Raw genomic sequence first — 22387 nt, 5'->3', positions numbered from 1 at the left:
CCTTACTTGTAGGTAGAAAATTCACCACAGTCTCTCCTATGAAATGTAGCCTACATAGGTTAGGCCTACCGTATATTATTTCCCCTCGTAGATAGTCGATAAATACAATTCAATACAACTCAGTATCATAATAAATAAGTTAATTAAAATACAATTGAAAGTGCGGGGTATCATACGTGACATTATGCTTAATTATGATGTATAATTGCGGATATAGAAATATGAGGTAAATACAGTAAACATAACCTATAATTAATGTTTAGGTGAGGGGTTTGGACTTTTTCCATTGCTGGTTGTCACAATAAAAAAATTAAGACACAACGTTTCGAAGGGTGGTTCTCCCTTCGTCCTCAGGTGGAAGGAAGTAGGGAAGAGAAAAAAACCTATTGTTGGGATCGTTACGTACAGCTATTCTGTATGACTGATAATCGATTCTTCGAAATCGAAAAATCGAAGGAGAATTGGGAGGAAAATTTAAAAGGTACGCAAAACGCGTCCTTGCAAGGGGTTGGGGGCTGTACAAAACTAAATATGTGAGCTCCAAGCCTGTTGGCCACTAGTCTCACTACGGGTTACGCTGCTCCCCTGAAGGAGCTCTAGAAACTTTTGAAGGGGAAGCCGAAATTGGACGTAACCTCTTAGGTACCACATACGCGAGGGGGGCTGACATTGATCAATTGATCACGGAACGGGGCGAGGAGGAGTTGGCTGGCATTTGCCGTTAGAATGGCAAGACGCCGTCATCTGTTGTTCGATGACAAAGCATGTGAAGGCCGTCGGAAGAAGCGCCGTGAAATCTAATCTGCAATTTGAGAGGTCCCTGTCCTTTCAATTTGCAACTTATTGAGTGACCTCGTTTATTTAATAGACTATTTATATTATCTGAACTAGGGCATACATCGTTTATAATAAGGGTGGAATATATATGGGGAAGGGCATATAGGTCCGTGGCCCAATTCTTATAGGGCTCATCCCGACATTTGTCTTACGCCTGAGGAAAACCACGGAATACCTTAGGCGGGATGAGTTGTCTCATGTATAAGAGACTAGCCAATTTGGCTATTATGTAGGAGGTGATTGTTGTCATGAGCCTTGTTGAATCGTCTCAATTTTGAGACAAGCCATTTGGCTATATGATGGCTCAATTACGAAGAGGGGGGAGAGATATAATTAGTTGATTAATTTAAAGTAATTGGGGAGATTAATGGGGATACGAGTGCAGGTTCGTGGCCCATTTCTTGTAGGGCTCATCCCGACATTTGTCTTAGCGCCTTAGGAAAACCACGGAAAAACCTTAGGCAGGATGAGTTGCAACGATTCTTCGAAAAATCGAAGGAGAATTGGGAGGAAAATTTAAAAGGTACGCAACGCGTCCTTGCAAGGGGTTGGGGGCTGTACAAAACTAAATATGTGAGCTCCAAGCCTGTTGGCCACTAGTCTCACTCCGGGTTACGCTGCTCCCCTGAAGGAGCTCTAGAAAATTTTGAAGGGGAAGCCGAAATTGGACGTAACCTCTTAGGTACCACATACGCGAGGGGGGCTGAGATTGATCATTTGATCACGGAACGGGGCGAGGAGGAGTTGGCTGGTGTTTGCCGTTAGGATGGAAAGGCGCCGTCATCTGTTGTTCAATGACAAAGCATATGAAGGCCGTCGGAAGAAGCGCCGTGAAATCTAATCTGCAATTTGAGAGGTCCCTGTCCTTTCTATTTGCGACTTATTGAGTGACCTCGTATATTTAATAGATTATTAATATTATCTGAACTAGGGCAGACATCGTTTATAATAAAGGTGGAATATATATGGGGAGGGGCATATAGGTCCGTGGCCCATTTCTTATAGGGCTCATCCCGACATTTGTCTTACGCCTGAGGAAAACCACGGAATACCTTAGGCGAGATGAGTTCTCTCATGTATAGGAGACTAGCCAATTTGGCTATTATGTAGGAGGTGATTCTTATCATGAGCCTTGTTGAATCGTCTCAATTTTCAGACAAGCCATTTGGCTATATGGTGGCTCAATTACGAAGTGGGGGGAGAGATGTAATTAGTTAATTAATTTAAGTAATAGGGAGATTAATGGAGATATGAGTGCAGGTCCGTGGCCCATTTCTTTTAGGGCTCATCCCGACATTTGTCTTAGCGCCTTAGGAAAACCACGGAAAAACCTTAGGCAGGATGAGTTGTCTCAATATCAGAGACTAGCCAGTTGGCTCTTAGGTTGAATGACTCTATGAATCGATGGATATATACTAGCCAATTGGCTCTATGATAGTTCCATCGATCAACAAAAGTAGATATTGTTAGGGAGGGATTTTGTTTAGCCCAGTTAAGACAAAGTCATTTTACAGCGGTTGCACTCTCTAAGGAGTCTCATGGAGTTGAGTCGTGGCTACCAAAACCTGGGAGTAACGCCAGCCTCCCTGTCCTCCTGTCTCAATAGTATAGCTAATGGACCTGTCTGGTGTCTACGCCGTAACCTAGGATCATACTGGCCAAGGCCAGATATGAGCGGGTTTGGGGTTAGCACGAGCTTCCGCATACAGGTTCCTAGCCAGTCGAGCAATGAACTCGTCTATGGTTGGCAACTCTAGTTCATCATGGAACTTTCTTCTCGAGGCGACTCGGGGGAGATGGGTAATGAGTCGAATCACCTGGTTTTGGACAACTTGGAGTTTACGGAGATGGGACACTGCCGCAAACCCCCATGCGGGTGCTGCATAGGTAATGACAGAGCGAATGAGGGCCTTATACATGGTATGTCCTACCCTCAGGTTGTCAGGAGTTAAGGCCGCCAGAATGGGATAGTGTCTAACTATCAGCCCGTTGGCCTTACGAAGAAGGGATTGGATGTGATCTCGGAAGTTGAGATGAGAGTCCATAATGATCCCTAAATATTTAATTTGGTTCATCCACGGCATTTCTCGTCCGAAAAGTGTGGGTGGTGGTGGTATGTCTTCGAGCCTCGCTCTTAGTGAAAAGAGTATGGCCTGACATTTCTCTACATTGACCTTGATTCTCCAGTCGTGGAACCACGGCTGGAGGTGATCTAAGATCGACTGCAATCTACGGGACGCTAGTCTATAGGTTTTGCCCATCGCCAAGAGGGCAGTGTCGTCTGCATAGATATACAGATGACTACTTCTGCCGTGGATATAGCGAAACGGGAGGTCATTAATGAATATATTGAAAAGTATGGGCCCGATAATGGAACCCTGTGGGACTCCTGCGTGAATTTCACGGGGGGTGGAGAAACTAGTGCCTACACGGGTTTTGAATGTACGGCCTCGGAGGTAGTTAGAAATGAGGCGTATCATTCCATCTGGGACTCCCATGCCCAGTAACTTAACGAGGAGTCCCTCATGCCAAACCTTGTCGAATGCTCGCTCGATGTCCAGGTAAGCTGCAGCTACTACACTCTTCGTGCTCATAGCCCAGGTAATGTCCTCCGTCATGCGGAGTGCCTGGAGTGTAGTGGAATGACCAGGGTGGAAACCGAACTGCTCGTTCCTGATTTGGGGCAACACTACTTCAGTGAGGCGTCTATGTATGACCCGCTTCGCCAGTTTGCTGAGACAACTGAGGAGACTAATAGGCCTATAGTTGCTTGGATTCGTCTTATCCTTTCCGGGCTTTGGAAAGAGGACTACGTGAGCCTCTTTCCAGGGAATGGGATAGTGACCGGAATCCAAGATGTTATTATCTCTGCTATGCGTTTCATAGCTGACTTTGGGAGATGCTGCAATATAATTCCTTGGATACCGTCGGCTCCTGCGGCCTTATGAGGGCCGAGGCGACGAATGAAATGGGCGACCTCGTGGGTGTTCGTAGGTCGTATCCCATTTTCCGGCTCCCTGCTAAGGAGGTCTCGAACCGATTCCTCAACAGCTCTGATATGGGGTAAGTTTAAATTTTGTTCCACGGGTTGAAAAGTGGTCTCTAAAACGTCTGCCAGTGCGGTAGCCTTCTCCTCAGGAGTAAAGGCCGTGACATCTGGACCGACTACTAATGGGTGAATAGATTGAGACGGATTTGACAGAGCTCGAGATACACGCCAGACATCTGACATGTTTCTGCTGTCCATCGTCTCAACCTTGGATTTCCAAGCATCCACGACCGTTTCGTGGACCGCCTCACTGATCCGCCTGCGCAAGAGGTTCATTTCTATTCTGTGTTGATCTAACCTAGTACGCTTCCACAATGTTCTTGCTCTATTGCGGGCGATCTTTAGGTCTCTAATATAGGCTGGGAGCTGCATCCGTCCCGGTTGTGAAGACCGTTTCGGTATTGCAGCAACCATTGCCTTGTTTATGCACTCCGTCAGGTCGCTAACTGACCTATCTATCCCTGCCGGAGTGACTTCAGGGGGGAGTGGTTGAAGCGTAGCGGCTACCTGGTCTTGGAAGAACACCCAGTCTGCCGCCTTGTAGTTGAATTTCTCAGCGGTTGGGGAGAGTTCGACTGGGTGCATGATCTCCATTATCACCGGTAGGTGGTCGGACGGAAGATCATCCAGGGTTGTTAGTCTCGCTCTAGTTGTGAGACCTTTCACCAGAGCGATGTCTAATATGTCAGGCAGTTGATTTGCAGCAGCCGGTACGTGTGTGGGTTCCCTAGAAACCATCACGACGTATCCGTTTCCTGTAGAATTAAGAAAAAGCCTATCTCCCTGCCGATTGGGGCGTTGACAGTTCCAGCTAGCGTGCTTCGCATTGAGGTCGCCGGCGACTACGAATCTATCGGATAGACTTGTCACTATATCTAAATCGCATTCATTTAGTATGCCCGGAGGACTGTAGGCAGCCATAAGCAGAAAGGGGAGTCTGCCCATGTAGGCTCTAATAGCCACTGCCTCTAATGCCGCTAGCTGGGGAAGGAGATACTCACAGTGCGCGGTCGTAGAACGAACGAACACCGCTACACCTCCGCCTCTTCTACCCGCTCTATCTTGTCTATAGACTTTAAACCCCGCGCATCTTAAATTTACTTGGGGTGTCAGGAACGTTTCTGTTATAAATGCTACGTCTATATTATTAGCGTCTAGGAAAGCCCTGAACTCATGTCTATCATGTCTAAGGCCCCTGGCGTTCCATATACACAACCTAGCAACTCCGTCACTTCGTCTGGCCATTGAAAGAAACGAGGGAGGTTAGGAGCTTAAATATCTCCGGGAGGGCAGACATAGGATTCTCCATAAGGAGAACTATCACTCTGGTTAATCCTTCTAGTATTGGGGCGAGCGGGAGGTTAGGGTTTGCTAATTGCAACGCCTTGGCAAAGTGCTGAACTTGGTCCAAGGTCGCGCCTTGACCGTTCGGGCCTTTCGAGGTGCTTGCAATAGCTTCCTGCTGGGCCTGTGGGACAGGGGCGGAGATGGACTCTACCGTTGTAGCCTTGGTGGCTTTTCTGCTGCCCCTGTTGCGCTTAGGGCGCTGAGAAAGGGGTCCTACATTATTGGCAGCAGTTTGGGGGGCTGTCGCTGCCACGGTGGACCACAGAGGCGCGGCAACGGGCATCTCCAAAAGCGAAGGGATGTCCGCCTGCCGCTGCTGCGTTTGCTGCTGCTGTTGGCGGACCGGCCCGAGTTCCGTGCGTCGCTCCGCACGGGGCCCCTGCACAGGGGCGCGAGCCTGTGGCTGAGGCTGCTGTTCTCGGAACAGCTGCTGCTGCCTCGCAGCTCGCTCCACCCGCTGCTGCCGGAACCACTCGTATTGGAGCGTCCGCTGTTCCTCGAGCTCTGCCCTCCTCCGTCGGGCAGCCCTGCTCGTTCCTTCCGTGGCATCTCTAACCTGTAGTGCTACGGGACACCCTCCGTAATTGGCGGTGTGAGCGCCAGTACAGAGTGCGCATGTAGCGGGGACATCGTGCGGCTTGCGACAATCTTTAGTCTTATGGGGGCGTGCACAAGCTCGACACATAGGCTGCGCTTTGCAGCTAGCCTGCGTGTGGTAGTACCACTGGCAGTTGCTGCACTGAGGCGGGCGCTTGCTGGGGACGTAGTCCTCAACTGTTACCCTCATCAGGCAGCACTGACGCAAGGCTCTCGTTCTATCCCGGGTTTCGGGGGAATTCTCCACATCGACAATGACCATTGGTAGTTTGGCCTTTGTCCTTGATGAGTGCATCCTCGTCACTCGCCGGACGATTATGCTTTGGAATTCCAGGTCGCCCTGGATGTCCTCCTCATCTGTGTGAATATCTATTCCTCTTAGAACGAATCGCAGAGGCTTGTCGTTCTTGGGGCGCAGCAAGTTGTACGCTACTTCCCGTTCGGTCAGGAACCTGCAAAGATTTGCGTAGTCCCTTTCGCAAACAGTTTTCACGGCCGTCCCGCCGCGCGCCCTGTACGAGCATAAGCCCAACGGTTCGTATTGTGCCTTGAACTCTAAGTTCAGTCGGCCCAGCGAGCCAGTGAAGGCTGGCGTAATAATAACGGGTGGGATATCACCACGTCGCCTAGTGAGGGCAGTCTCAACATCATCTTCCTCGTCCTCACTCTCCGACACGTGAGTACGAGCTGGGGAAGGGGGGCGGGGAACTGCCTGATCTACCTCAGGGGCAGCAGCCGTCTCCTGTGGGGCCTCAGGTTCGGCGGGGGGTGCTGCCTCCTCGGTCACGACTTGAAGAGTCGCCGCCTCTAATTGCTCCAAGGTAGAGAGAGCCGATCTCTCTTCCTTGGTGAGCTCACTAGCGGAAGGAATGCCGCCCTGCTCAGTCTTAGCTGAGCCCTTCTTCTTTTTGGCCTTAATGACCTGAAGTGCGCCGGACCCAGATGGAATCGGCGGCACTTCATCAGCCAAGACCGTAACACCACGGCTATTCAGTCCGCTAGGACCGGGCAAGTCAATACGTGTCACCTCAGTGACCTTGGGAGCTTCCTTGGGAGGGGTGGGCTTTCTCGGGAGTCCTGAAGGGACTGGGATGGTGGTAGGGGGACGAAGCTCAAGGATCTCCGCAACGGGGACCGGGACAGGCGGCGTCCGTACAGGACCAGCCGATCGCAGGTTCCGACGCCTGGGCGGAGGAGTAATCTGCGCGGGACGCGACACGCGCAAGTAGGAGGTGGTGGGCCCTGTCTGGCTAGTGCAAACTAGCAACCGCTTTACGCCACCTGCAGTAGGATGGTTCGTGGCCTTGTTGCTCTTAACTGGAGCCATTCGAATTAGAGATTCGATCCTGTCAGGGGGGCAAACCTAAGCGGCACTCTGTCCGCAGTGCAAGAACCTGCTAGGCCCCTTTCCCACTAAGGGTGGAAGCCCAGCAGTTACGCCCGACCGGTCGCCGAAGCCTAGCCCGGTTAGCCGATCGCAACAAGCGTTGCGGAGCCCGCCGGGGACCGTCGGTTTGGTTCGCTAATTTCGTTGGCTCTGATAAGGGCCGGACGAAAATTTGCGTAGCCCTTAGAAGGGCCGGGCAATAGTAGAAGAGTGGAGGGCGGAAAGCAAATTAGCCCGAAGGCCCTGCCTTTGGGCAGTCACTCCGGCACGAAGGCACAGAGTCTCTCCCTAGCAGGAAGCCTGCCTAGCGGCCGAAGACGGCTAGGGGTCTCCTCGAGAGAGGACCCAATCCCCGACCGGGATCCGCCTGGCCTAGGAAAGTTAGTGCGCACAGCCCTCCGTAGGCTGCGCGGTTTTCTTCGCGCTGAGCGCCGGTGCGGCAATGGAACCAATAGGCTGCTCTTTAAGAAGTGCCGATTACGTAGGTGTCCGCCGCCTGGCCGACAGAAGTACGATGCTCGGCGCCTCGAGCCTCCCTGGCCGAGAGCTGCTTGGCTGCTGCGCTCGCTTGCTGCTGTAGCACTGAGGAATCTGGTTGGTTGTCCGCTGTAGCTGCTTTCGCCGGTGCGCCAATCAGAAGGCCTCAGGACACGTCTTGCTCCTTTCACGTCCAAGAGAGAAGTTCATGCAACGATTCTTCGAAAAATCGAAAAATCGAAGGAGAATTGGGAGGAAAATTTAAAAGGTACGCAAAACGCGTCCTTGCAAGGGGTTGGGGGCTGTACAAAACTAAATATGTGAGCTCCAAGCCTGTTGGCCACTAGTCTCACTCCGGGTTACGCTGCTCCCCTGAAGGAGCTCTAGAGAATTTTGAAGGGGAAGCCGAAATTGGACGTAACCTCTTAGGTACCACATACGCGAGGGGGGCTGAGACTGATCAATTGATCACGGAACGGGGCGAGGAGGAGTTGGCTGGTGTGTGCCGTTTGGATGGCAAGACGCCGTCATCTGTTGTTCGATGACAAAGCAGGTGAAGGCCGTCGGAAGAAGCGCCGTGAAATCTAAACTGCAATTTGAGAGGTCCCTGTCCTTTCAATTTGCGACTTATTGAGTGACCTCGTATGTTTAATATACTATTAATATTATCTGAAATAGGGCATACATAATTTATAAGAAAGGTGGAATATATATGGGGAAGGGCATATAGGTCCGTGGCCCATTTCTTATAGGGCTCATCCCGACATTTGTCTTACGCCTGAGGAAAACCACGGAATACCTTAGGCAGGATGAGTTGTCTCATATAAGAGACTAGCCAATTTGGCTATTATGTTGGAGGTCATGAGCCTTGTTGATTTGTCTCAATTTCGAGACCAGCCATTTGGCTGTATGATGGCTCAATTGCGAAGAGGGGGGAGAGATGTGATTGTTAATTAGGGGGATTCATGGGGATATGAGGGCAGGTCCGTGGCCCATTTCTTTTAGGGCTCATCCCGACATTTGTCTTAGCGCCTTAGGAAAACCACGGAAAAACCTTAGGCAGGATGAGTTGTCTCAATATCAGAGACTAGCCAGTTGGCTCTTAGGTTGAATGACTCTATGAATCGATGGATATATACTAGCCAATTGGCTCTATTAGATTTCCATCGATCAACAAAAGTAGATAAGGTTATGGAGGGATTTTGTTTAGCCCAGTTAAGACAAGGTCATTTTACAGCGGTTGCACTATCCAAGGAGTCTCATGGAGTTGAGTCGTAGCTACCAAAACCTGGGAGTAGCGCCAGCCTCCCTGTCCTCCTGTCTCAATAGTATAGCTAATGGACCTGTCTGGTGTCTACGCCGTAACCTAGGATCATACTGGCCGAGGCCAGATATGAGCGGGTTGGGGTTAGCACGAGCTTCCGCATACAGGTTCCTAGCCAGTCGAGCAATGAACTCGTCTATGGTTGGCAACTCTAGTTCATCATGGAACTTTCTTCTCGAGGCGACTCGGGGGAGATGGGTAATGAGTCGAATCACCTGGTTTTGGACAACTTGGAGTTTACGGAGATGGGACACTGCCGCAAACCCCCATGCGGGTGCGGCATAGGTAATGACAGAGCGAATGAGGGCCTTATACATGGTATGTCCTACCCTCAGGTTGTCAGGAGTTAAGGCCGCCAGAATGGGATAGTGTCTAACTATCAGCCCGTTGGCCTTACGAAGAAGGGATTGGATGTGATCTCGGAAGTTGAGATGAGAGTCCATAATGATCCCTAAATATTTAATTTGGTTCATCCACGGCATTTCTCGTCCGAAAAGTGTGGGTGGTGGTGGTATGTCTTCGAGCCTCGCTCTTAGTGAAAAGAGTATGGCCTGACATTTCTCTACATTGACCTTGATTCTCCAGTCGTGGAACCACGGCTGGAGGTGATCTAAGATCGACTGTAATCTACGGGACGCTAATCTATAGGTTTTGCCCATCGCCAAGAGGGCAGTGTCGTCTGCATAGATATACAGATGACTACTTCTGCCGTGGATATAGCGAAACGGGAGGTCATTAATGAATATATTGAAAAGTATGGGCCCGATAATGGAACCCTGTGGGACTCCTGCGTGAATTTCACGGGGGGTGGAGAAACTAGTGCCTACACGGGTTTTGAATGTACGGCCTCGGAGGTAGTTAGAAATGAGGCGTATCATTCCATCTGGGACTCCCATGCCCAGTAACTTAACGAGGAGTCCCTCATGCCAAACCTTGTCGAATGCTCGCTCGATGTCCAGGTAAGCTGCAGCTACTACACGCTTCGTGCTCATAGCCCAGGTAATGTCCTCCGTCATGCGGAGTGCCTGGAGTGTAGTGGAACGACCAGGGTGAAAACCGAATTGCTCGTTCCTGATTTGGGGCAATACTACTTCAGTGAGGCGTCTATGTATGACCCGCTCCGCCAGTTTGCTGAGACAACTGAGGAGACTAATAGGCCTATAGTTGCTTGGATTCGTCTTATCCTTTCCGGGCTTTGGAAAGAGAACTACGTGAGCTTCTTTCCAGGGAATGGGATAGTGACCGGAAGCCAAGATGTTATTAATTATCTCTGCTATGCGCTTCATAGCTGACCTTGGGAGATGCTGCAATATAATTCCTTGGATACCGTCGGCTCCTGCGGCCTTATGAGGGCCGAGGCGACGAATGAAATGGGCGACCTCGTGGGTGTTCGTAGGTCGTATCCCATTTTCCGGCTCCCTGCTAAGGAGGTCTCGAACCGATTCCTCAACAGCTCTGATATGGGGCAAGTTTAAATTTTGTTCCACGGGTTGAAAAGTGGTCTCTAGAACGTCTGCCAGTGCGGTAGCCTTCTCCTCAGGAGTAAAGGCCGTGACATCTGGACCGACTACTAATGGGTGAATAGATTGAGACGGATTGGACAGAGCTCGAGATACACGCCAGACTTCTGACATGGTTCTGCTGTCCATCGTCTCAACCTTGGATTTCCAAGCATCCACGACCGTCTCGTGGACTGCCTCACTGATCCGCCTGCGCAAGCGGTTCATTTCTATTCTATGTTGATCTAACCTAGTACGCTTCCACAATGTTCTTGCTCTATTGCGGGCGATCTTTAGATCTCTAATATAGGCTGGGAGCTGCATCCGTCCCGGTTGTGAAGACCGTTTCGGTATAGCAGCAACCATTGCCTTCTTTATGCACTCCGTCAGGTCGCTAACTGACCTATCTATCCCTGCCGGAGTGACTTCAGGGGGGAGTGGTGGAAGCGTAGCGGCTACCTGGTCTTGAAAGAACACCCAGTCTGCCGCCTTGTAGTTGAATTTCTCAGCGGTTGGGGAGAGTTCGACTGGGTGCATGATCTCCATTATCACCGGTAGGTGGTCGGACGGAAGATCATCCAGGGTTGTTAGTCTCGCTCTAGTTGTGAGACCTTTCACCAGAGCGATGTCTAATATGTCAGGCAGTTGATTTGCAGCATCCGGTACGTGTGTGGGTTCCCTAGGGGCCATCACGACGTATCCGTTTCCTGTAGAATTAAGAAAAAGCCTATCGCCCTGCCGATTGGGGCGTTGACAGTTCCAGCTAGCGTGCTTCGCATTGAGGTCGCCGGCGACTACGAATCTATCGGATAGACTTGTCACTATATCTAAATCGCGTTCATCTAGTATGCCCGGAGGACTGTAGGCAGCCATAAGCAGAAAGGGGAGTCTGCCTATGTAGGCTCTAATAGCCACTGCCTCTAATGCCGCTAGCTGGGGAAGGAGATACTCACAGTGCGCGATCGTAGAACGAACGAACACCGCTACACCTCCGCCTCTTCTACCTGCTCTATCTTGTCTATAGACTTTAAACCCCGCGCATCTTAAATTTACTTGGGGTGTCAGGAACGTTTCTGTTATAAATGCTACGTCTATATTATTAGCGTCTAGGAAAGCCCTGAACTCATGTCTATCATGTCTAAGGCCCCTGGCGTTCCATATACACATCCTAGCAACTCCGTCACTTCGTCTGGCCATTGAGAGAAACGAGGGAGGTTAGGAGCTTAAATATCTCCGGGAGGGCAGACATAGGATTCTCCATAAGGAGAACTATCACTTTGGTTAATCCTTCTAGGATTGGGGCGAGCGGGAGGTTAGGGTTTGCTAATTGCAACGCCTCGGCAAAGTGCTGAACTTGGTCCAAGGTCGCGCCTTGACCGGTCGGGCCTTTCGAGGTGCTTGCAATAGCTTCCTGCTGGGCCGGTGGGACAGGGGCGGAGATGGACTCTACCGTGGTAGCCTTGGTGGCTTTTCTGCTGCCCCTGTTGCGCTTAGGGCGCTGAGAGAGGGGTCCTACATTATTGGCAGCAGTTTGGGGGGCTGTCGCTGCCACGGTGGACCACAGAGGCGCGGCTACGGGCACTTCCAAAAGCGAAGGGATGGTCGCCTGCTGCTGCTGCGTTTGCTGCTGCTGTTGGCGGACCGGCCCGAGTTCCGTGCGTCGCTCCGCACGGGGCCCCTGCACAGGGGCGCGAGCCTGTGGCTGCGGCTGCTGTTCTCGGAACAGCTGCTGCTGCCTCGCAGCTCGCTCCACACGCTGCTGCCGGAGCCACTCGTATTGGAGCGTCCGCTGTTCCTCGAGCTCTGCCCTCCTCCGTCGGGCAGCCCTGCTCGTTCCTTCCGTGGCATCTCTAACCTGTAGTGCCACGGGACACCCTCCATAATTGGCGGTGTGAGCGCCAGTACAGAGTGCGCATGTAGCGGGGACATCGTGCGGCTTGCGACAATCTTTAGTCTTATGGGGGCGTGCACAAGCTCGACACATAGGCTGCGCTTTGCAGCTAGCCTGCGTGTGGTAGTACCACTGGCAGTTGCTGCACTGAGGCGGGCGCTTGCTGGGGACGTAGTCCTCAACTGTTACCCTCATCAGGCAGCACTGACGCAAGGCTCTCATTCTATCCCGGGTTTCGGGGGAATTCTCCACATCGACAATGACCATTGGGAGTTTGGCCTTTGTCCTTGATGAGTGCATCCTCGTCACTCGCCGGACGATTATGCTTTGGAATTCCAGGTCGCCCTGGATGTCCTCCTCATCTGTGTGAATATCTATTCCTCTTAGAACGAATCGCAGAGGCTTGTCGTTCTTGGGGCGCAGCAAGTTGTACGCTACTCCCCGTTCGGTCAGGAACCTGCAAAGATTTGCGTAATCCCTTTCGCAAACAGTTTTCACGGCCGTCCCGCCGCGCGCCCTGTACGAGCATAAGCCCAACGGTTCGTATTGTGCCTTGAACTCTAAGTTCAGTCGGCCCAGCGAGCCAGTGAAGGCTGGCGTAATAATAACAGGTGGGATATCACCACGTCGCCTAGTGAGGGCAGTCTCAACATCAACTTCCTCGTCCTCACTCTCCGACACGTGAGTACGAGCTGGGGAAGGGGGGCGGGGAACTGCCTCATCTACCTCAGGGGCAGCAGCCGTCTCCTGTGGGGCCTCAGGTTCGGCGGGGTGTGCTGCCTCCTCGGTCACGACTTGAAGAGTCGCCGCCTCCAATTGCTCCAAGGTAGAGAGAGCCGATCTCTCTTCCTTGGTGAGCTCACTAGCGGAAGGAATGCCGCCCTGCTGAGGCTTAGCTGAGCCCTTATTCTTCTTCTTTTTGGCCTTAATGACCTGAAGTGCGCCGGACCCAGATGGAATCGACGGCACTTCATCAGCCAAGACCATAACACCACGGCTATTCAGTCCGCTAGGACCGGGCAAGTCAACACGTGTCACCTCAGTGACCTTGGGAGCTATCTTGGGAGGGGTGGGCTTTCTCGGGAGTCCTGAAGGGACTGGGATGGTGGTAGGGGGACGAAGCTCAAGGATCTCCGCAACGGAGACCGGGACAGGCGGCGTCCGTACAGGACCAGCCGATCTCAGGTTCCGACGTCTGGGCGGAGGAGTAATCTGCGCGGGACGCGACACGCGCAAGTAGGAGGTGGTGGGCCCTGTCTGGCTAGTGCAAACTAGCAACCGCTGTACGCCACCTGCAGTAGGATGGCTCGTGGCCTTGTTGCTCTTAACTGGAGCCATTCGAATTACAGATTCGATCCTGTCAGGGGGGGGAGACCTAAGCGGCACTCTGTCCGCAGTGCAAGAACCTGCTAGGCCCCTTTCCCACTAAGGGTGGAAGCCCAGCAGTTACGCCCGACCGGTCGCCGAAGCCTAGCCCGGTTAGCCGATCGCAACAAGCGCTGCGGAGCCCGCCGGGGACCGTCGGTTTGGTTCGCTAATTTCGTTGGCCCTGATAAGGGCCGGACGAAAATTTGCGTAGCCCTCAGAAGGGCCGGGCAATAGTAGAAGAGTGGAGGGCGGAAAGCAAATTAGCCCGAAGGCCCTGCCTTTGGGCAGTCACTCCGGCACGAAGGCACAGAGTCTCTCCCTAGCAGGAAGCCTGCCTAGGGGCCGAGGACGGCTAGGGGTCTCCTCGAGAGAGGACCCAATCCCCGACCGGGATCCGCCTGGCCTAGGGAAGTTAGTGCGCACAGCCCTCCGTAGGCTGCGCGGCTTTCTTCGCGCTGAGCGCCGGTGCGGCAATGGAACCAATAGGCTGCTCTTTAAGAAGTGCCGATTACGTAGGTGTCCGCCGCCTGGCCGACAGAAGTACGATGCTCGGCGCCTCGAGCCTCCCTGGCCGAGAGCTGCTTGGCTGCTGCGCTCGCTTGCTGCTGTAGAACTGAGGAATCTGGTTGGTTGTCCGCTGTAGCTGCTTTCGCCGGTGCGCCAATCAGAAGTTCTCAGGACACGTCTTGCTCCTTTCACGTCCAAGAAAGAAGTCTTCTCCCGCAACGATTCTTGGCTTCGGTGGAGATTATAATTAAGAAAGACCAGAAGTCATTTGCAATATGTTGGCACTAAAACCAAACGGGATAAAGAAGATGGGTGTGAAGTGGCTAAAAAAAATGATGAAAGACACACAAAAGGAGGGGGTGGGGAACTGAAAAATGAACAAGTGTTATGATACTACGATCAAAAATAATATAAAGATAAAAGTAAAAAAACTAGTAACAAATGACAAGATAAACACTACTAATGCCACCTAGCGGTAGCAGACTCTACTACTAATTACTAAGCTGCAACACTAGGTTGCGTTGTCTAATGGTGGTGGAGATGACCCCAGGTGGTCTACGTGGTGTGGGTGACAGCATTCTTCCTCTTGTATTGAATATTTCTGATGTCTTGTTCAACTATGGGTAACCAAATATCCGGAAGAATTAGACTAGGTTGACTAATGGCATTGTCCGAAAAACTCATATGTGCGGCTTCCTTGTATTTCCTCTGAGTCAGAGAACACTCAGTTTGTAGGACTGAAGTGTTTTCCCACTTTATTTTGTGTCCGGATTCAAAGCTGTGTTGTACTATTCTTGATTTACTTATCTATTAAGCATTGTCTGAAGTTGTACTTGTGCTCCTTAATTCTTGTGGACAGAGAGGTCTGCTCGTTTCACCTATATACACGCGACCGCATTCACACGGAATGTTATAAATGCAGTCTCTGGTATCCATGTAATTAGGTTTGGGTTTGTTGTTGGACAGGATTCGGCTGAGTGTACTCTCTGATTTGAAGACCGCTTTGATGTTATATTTCTTGGAGATTTTCTTGAATTTTTCGGAGGTGCCTCTTACATATGGGATAACTATGGTACTCAGGGGGTCAGGGATGGGATCGCTCTTGTTTTTTTTTTTTTTGGTTATGCCTTATGGCCTTTTTGATGAATTCTTGGGGATAACCATTCGTTACAAAAGTGTTAGTGAGTGATTGTACTTCATTTTGAAGGTCGGATTCTTTATTACAGATGTAGGTAGCCCTGTTGAGGAGGGTAGATATAATGCCTCTCATTACATGTGTGGAATGGTTGGACTGGAAATGAAGATACCTCCCCGTATGTGTGGATTTCCGGTAGACTGTGGTTGCCAGTTTGTCTTGGTCCCTCGTGACTAATACATCTAGAAATGGCAGACAATTGTCTTTTTCCAATTCCATCGTGAACTGGATAGAGGGGCGGAGTGAGTTGAGATGTATTAAGAAGCCATCTAATAATTGGGGACTATGAGGCCATATTATGAATGTATCATCTACATAACGGAGCCACAGGGTAGGTTTATGGCTGGCAGTAGATAAGGCTAGTTCCTCGAAATATTCCATGTAGATGTTGCTGATGAGAGGGGAAAGGGGGGAACCCATAGCCATGCCTTCGTTCTGTTGGAAGAGCCTGTTGTTAAAACCAAAATAAGTCGTCTTAAGACAAATATCCAGTAGTTCCATTATTGACTCTATGGAGAGTTGAGTGGACGAAGAGATGTTATTATCAGCTTCTAATTTCCTTCTTAATACATCTTCTTAATACATCTCAACTCACTGCGCCCCTCTATCCAGTTCACGATGGAATTGGAAAAAGACAATTGTCTGCCATTTCTAGATGTATTAGTCACGAGGGACCAAGACAAACTGGCAACCGCAGTCTACCGGAAATCCACACATACGGGGAGGTATCTTCATTTCCAGTCCAGCCATCCCACACATGTAAAGAGAGGCATTATATCTACCCTCCTCAACAGGGCTACCTACATCTGTAATAAAGAATCCGACCTTCAAAATGAAGTACAATCACTCACTAACACTTTTGTAACGAATGGTTATCCCCAAGAATTCATCAAAAAGGCCATAAGGCATAACCAAAAAAACAAGAGCGATCCCATCCCTGACCCCCTGAGTACCATAGTTATCCCATATGTAAGAGGCACCTCCGAAAAATTCAAGAAAATCGCCAAGAAATATAACATCAAAGCGGTCCTCAAATCAGAGAGTACACTCAGCCGAATCCTGTCCAACAACAAACCCAAACCTAATTACATGGATACCAGAGACTGCATTTATAACATTCCGTGTGAATGCGGTCGCGTGTATATAGGTGAAACGAGCAGACCTCTGTCCACAAGAATTAAGAAGCACAAGTACAACTTCAAACAATGCTTAATAGATAAGTAAATCAAGAATAGTACAACACAGCTTTGAATCCGGACACAAAATAAAGTGGGAAAACACTTCAGTCCTACAAACTGAGTGTTCTCTGACTCAGAGGAAATACAAGGAAGCCGCACATATGAGTTTTTCGGACAATGCCATTAGTCAACCTAGTCTAATTCTTCCGGATATTTGGTTACCCATAGTTGAACAAGACATCAGAAATATTCAATACAAGAGGAAGAATGCTGTCACCCACACCACGTAGACCACCTGGGGTCATCTCCACCACCATTAGACAACGCAACCTAGTGTTGCAGCTTAGTAATTAGTAGTAGTGTCTGCTACCGCTAGGTGGCATTAGTAGTTTTTATCTTGTCATTTGTTACTAGTTTTTTTTTTTACTTTTTATCTTTATATTATTTTTGATCGTAGTATCATAACACTTGTTCATTTTTCAGTTCCCCACCCCCTCCTTTTGTGTGTCTTTCATAATTTTTTTAGCCACTTCACACCCATCTTCTTTATCCCGTTTGGTTTTAGTGCCAACATACTGCAAATGACTTCTGGTCTTTCTTAATTATAATCTCCACCGAAGCCAAGAATCGATGACGTTTTGCGTACCTTTTAAATTTTCCTCCCAAATCTCCTTCGATTTTCGATTTTCGAAGAATCGATGACAGGGACCTCTCAAATTGCAGCTTAGATTTCACGGCGCTTCTTCCGACGGCCTTCACCTGCTTTGTCATCGAACAACAGATGACGGCGTCTTGCCATCCTAACGGCAAACACCAGCCAACTCCTCCTCGTCCCGTTCCGTGATCAATTGATCAATCTCAGCCCCCCTCGCGTATGTGGTACCTAAGAGGTTACGTCCAATTTCGGCTTCCCCTTCAAAATTTTCTAGAGCTCCTTCAGGGGAGCAGCGTAACCCGGAGTGAGACTAGTGGCCAACAGGCTTGGAGCTCACATATTTAGTTTTGTACAGCCCCCAACCCCTTGCAAGGACGCGTTTTGCGTACCTTTTAAATTTTCCTCCCAATTCTCCTTCGATTTTTTTTTTCGATTTTTTTCGAAGAATCGATGATCAGTCATATAGAATAGCTGTACGTAACGATCCCAACAATAGGTTTTTTCTCTTCTCTACTTCCTTCCACCTGAAGACGAAGGGAGAACCACCCTTCGAAACGTTGTCTTAATTTTTTGATAGTGACAACCAGCAATGGAAAAAGTCCAAACCCCTGACCTAAACATTAACAATCCACCATTGCTTTCCAACCCCTCATTTAAATAACCTATAATTCCTATATGGTATCATAACGTAGTTATGGAATGATGGGGCATTGAAGAACACCAAAATTAGACAGAAATGGTTATATTATATAACTGGTTCTTAATTTGAACTGAGTACATTAAGCATTCCTAATATTTTCCGGAAATGCATTATCAGTGTCCATAACTAGAAGCCTATATGTGAAGATTTCTCAACACAAATGCTTTCTTTCGCTGTAAAAAATTATTCAGCAATATATTTATACATATATTAATACAGTGGTCTGTAATTTGAATAATTGTGCTATCACATTCACATTCGACATAACATAACCTTGTAAATCTGGTTGCTTTGAAGTTGCCTTATTGCAATACAGCTGTCATTTAGTCAAGTGTCGGAAGACCAATAAAGCATCACTCATAAAGCAACTAAGCCAAGAAACAATGGGGGTAGGGTGGCCAGTTCGTGTTCCCTTCCATTGCATACGTCACTGACTACTAGCGCTGAGGTAGTTCTTGTGATTTCGGAAGTGAAAACCGTTCAATTTATTTTTTGTGGAAATGCATTTGATCCTATAAACAAGGCATAATGAAAATCTAAATTAACCAAACTAATTCGTATATGCAAGTAGTATGTGCGCTAGTTTAGTCCTAGTAACATATTTAACTAATCAGACTTCAGATTGAAGTACTGTATGAAACGAATAACTGCAATTGATGTGTAAACAAATTGCCTTTACAAGTCGTCATACGTAACGTTATGCTTAATTATAATTGCGAATGTAGAAATAAAGTAGTGATAGAGTAAACATAACCTATAATTTTAAAACATCAAAATATACGTGCGATGCAACTGAAAATTATTGTTTCATGCATAAATGAATGTGCAAGAATTTCGTAATGAAGCATGCTTCATTTCATTTAATTACAATATTAGGTACTGTAACAGTAATGAAATCTATATGGTAAAATTTTTGGTAATATACTTCTCGTTTTTAGTTCTAATTGTGTATATTATCAAATATGTATTATTTTCAATGCGAATGCGACTCTGCTGTACCCAAAAATAATAATTTCATGTCGGGGATCGAGCAAATATTGCCCTCTCTGGGTTCAAATTGCAGACATATACCGCGAATGCGACTCTGGTGTAGCCTTCGTAAACTACATCCATAATTATATAAATGAAACCGTTAGCCTTCTGTTATTTCCGTCCAAAGAGTTTGTAATACTTACTTACTTATATATTACAAACTCTTTGTTTCCGTCATCCTTTTGAGTCACGTAGTACTTCCTGTCCAAAGAGTGTAAATTCCATTGTTATTTTCATGCGTGCAAGAACGACCTAAGCAGGGACCGCTAAACTTTACCATTGCCGAAATTAATTAGGAAGATAGACTGCAATATATGTGATTAGAAATGGTTTTCGAATTTGACTATTTCCAAAAACATAAACAAATATCTCAGGAATCTCAGGGACAATATTTCTTTAGAATTTGCCGATCATAGGCACATGCGCATCTGCTCTCCCCAATCCCCATTTCATTTTTAGTAATGTCTGAATCTTGCTCCCCTGACCTGTTTTCTGTCGTCACTCATGACAACATGTCAATTTAATGAAAACATAAAGCAAAATTTTCGGTACACCATGCAGTGATAATTGTACTTTATCACAACGAATAATTGTAGTAATTATTATTTATTTATTTATTACTCGTAATGTCGTAAAAATATTTGATTTGGCTTGGAGGATGATGGGAGTACGTTACACTAAATTCGGCATGCTCATCATTAAAATCGCATTCCTGCGTATGTTGTTTCCATAGACATATAAGATGAACTGGATGGAGTACTGTAACATAAAATGACCTTGTCTTAACTGGGCTAAACAAAATCCCTCCCTAACAATATCTACTTTTGTTGATCGATGGAACTATCATAGAGCCAATTGGCTAGTATAGATCCATCGATTCATAGAGTCATTCAACCTAAGAGCCAACTGGCTAGTCTCTGATATTGAGACAACTCATCCTGCCTAAGGTTTTTCCGTGGTTTTCCTAAGGCGCTAAGACAAATGTCGGAATGAGCCCTAAAAGAAATGGGCCACGGACCTGCACTCATATCCCCATGAATCTCCCTAATTAACTCTAAATTAATTAACAATTACATCTCTCCCCCCTCTTCGTAATTGAGCCATCATATAGCCAAATGGCTGGTCTCGAAATTGAGACGATTCAACAAGGCTCATGACAACAATCACCTCCTACATAATAGCCTAGATCATATATACTAACAGATAGTTCTTTTATATAGGCTTTAGGGTTTGCAGTCGAGGCCGGCTTGATGTAGTTCAATAATCGTCAACAGATGGCACAATGACCAACACCATCACGAGACACGAACTCTGAACCGGTCTGGTCGGTCTAAATCGATTATTTCTTGCTTACGAGATATTCTCGTAAGCAACGGTATGTACTGTCGACAATTGATGACCATGGATAAATATTATTGGCCTATATGACCTAGGCAAGTTCGGAACGAGGGAGTTCTAATTATAGTTGTCACGTGGGCGAAGCGGAGAGATAAGATAAAGTACGCCTTTGTATTGAATAGAATACAATGCAGAGTCTCGCGCAAAGCCAATCTACCTAGAATTTTTAGACCATGTTATAAAGTTATCGGTGGGCTAAATTATGATTCGTTATCTCTTCTGTTTTTATATATTTGTCGTGAATATTATTTATATTATCACCTGAGTGTATAACATAATTTATCCGTTAATTGATATTTCACTAATGATAAATCCAAAGAACAATGGGAAATAAGGGACTAAACACTGAAAAATAAATAAAATAAGAGAATTTTACGTTCATAATTATAATGTTGTCGGAGTTTTGTTATACTTTACTTTGAATTATTTTAATTTGCACCACAAAAACTTATGAAAATTAATGTTAACATTACCTATTTAGTTATGATAGTAGTATATTGGAAAATTTGTGCATATAGCCTGATTACAATATATAAGTAATCCTATCCTAACCTAACCAATGGTAGTCTTGTTTATTTCAGACTTGTTCGTATAATTATACAAAAACAAGAATAATCTAGTTTGCAGCCTGTGATATTGTCTCGTTTACAGTATTATATAATATATATATATTACGATGTTTACTAGGTACTTTAACAATATATAGTTAATAATATTATAAAATATACAGGCCTAATCCATTACCAAGAAATAGCCCTTCCCTCACGTGTTCAATACTGTTTACCTCAAAAGGCCTTCAAACCTTAAAAACTATTAGAAACTGGATTAAAATAGTCATGTTGATGTAGGCCTACAACATTACATTTTTTGTCACTACTCCTGATCCCATTCTAACAGTTTCAGGTTTTGTAATTTGTAACAATACTAACAATACTGATGGGTCATTCCATAGTCACACACGTAACATTTTCGAACTATGATCTTCACAGGATACTTAATCAAATACTTAGGAGTTCATGAAAGACACATCACTGTTTTTTAACGTAAGCATTCCAAAATATAAACAGAAAATCATAATGAAAAGGAATAATTAATAATGTAAAAAATATTAAATATTATATGGTGTGACACATGAACATTTTCTTGCCACTTAATTTATTACCAAAATGGAAAATGTTCATATTATTGTGCCAAATGTCATAAATGCATTTAATTGTTTTTGAAACAATTGAGACATTTGTGAAGTACATGTAACTGCTAAATCGCATACTTTAATAAAAATAACAGTGCCATTAACAAATAAAATATTACAAATTATATTTTGACACACGAACATTTCTGTCAAGTTGATTACTAATCTTTTCAAATGCATATAGAGATTTACCGTATACACTGTGTCTACAGTTCTTATTACACAAAGCAACACTTGATTACACACCTGTGGAGTAACGGTCAGCGCGTCTGACTGCGAAACCAGGTGGCCCGGGTTCGAATCCTGGTCGGGGCAAGTTACCTGGTTGAGGTTTTTTCCGGGGTTTTCCCTCAACCCAATACGAGCAAATGCTGGGTAACTTTCGGTGCAGGACCCCGGACTCATTTCACCTTCATATCATTCAGATGCTAAATAATTTAGATGTTGATACAGCGTCGTAAAATAACCCAATAAAAAAAAAATTACACTAAAGTACACTTTCAGATTTAAAATATCCACGGTTGTTTACAACTATATGTGGTGATATCTCCTGTGTAATGTCACGTAACAAATACATCAATATAAGCTATCCACTTTTTCTGCCATTTGTAGTACTTCCCTTTTTTTTTAACAACACAGACGCTTTAAATTCTTCGCCACTACAAGCTTTTGTAACTTCCTCTGCTTATCTGACGTCTTTTTTTAAATTGATTATTTAAAGATGTTGTATCAACTACTAGGTTATTTAGCCTCG

General features: G+C 46.9%; 1 protein-coding gene across 8 annotated transcripts in view; it reads left to right on the top strand.

Moving 5' to 3' along the window:
• The window catches only part of LOC138705045 (oxysterol-binding protein-related protein 2), a 692509-nt gene that overhangs the window by 452292 nt on the left and 217830 nt on the right, over window positions 1–22387 (top strand). The window lies entirely within an intron of this gene.

The sequence above is a fragment of the Periplaneta americana genome, chromosome 8 (genome assembly GCF_040183065.1).
Source record: "Periplaneta americana isolate PAMFEO1 chromosome 8, P.americana_PAMFEO1_priV1, whole genome shotgun sequence".
Classification (NCBI taxonomy): domain Eukaryota; kingdom Metazoa; phylum Arthropoda; class Insecta; order Blattodea; family Blattidae; genus Periplaneta; species Periplaneta americana.
Note: the sequence above shows the minus strand (reverse complement) of the source record. Positions and strands in the feature narration are given on the sequence as shown.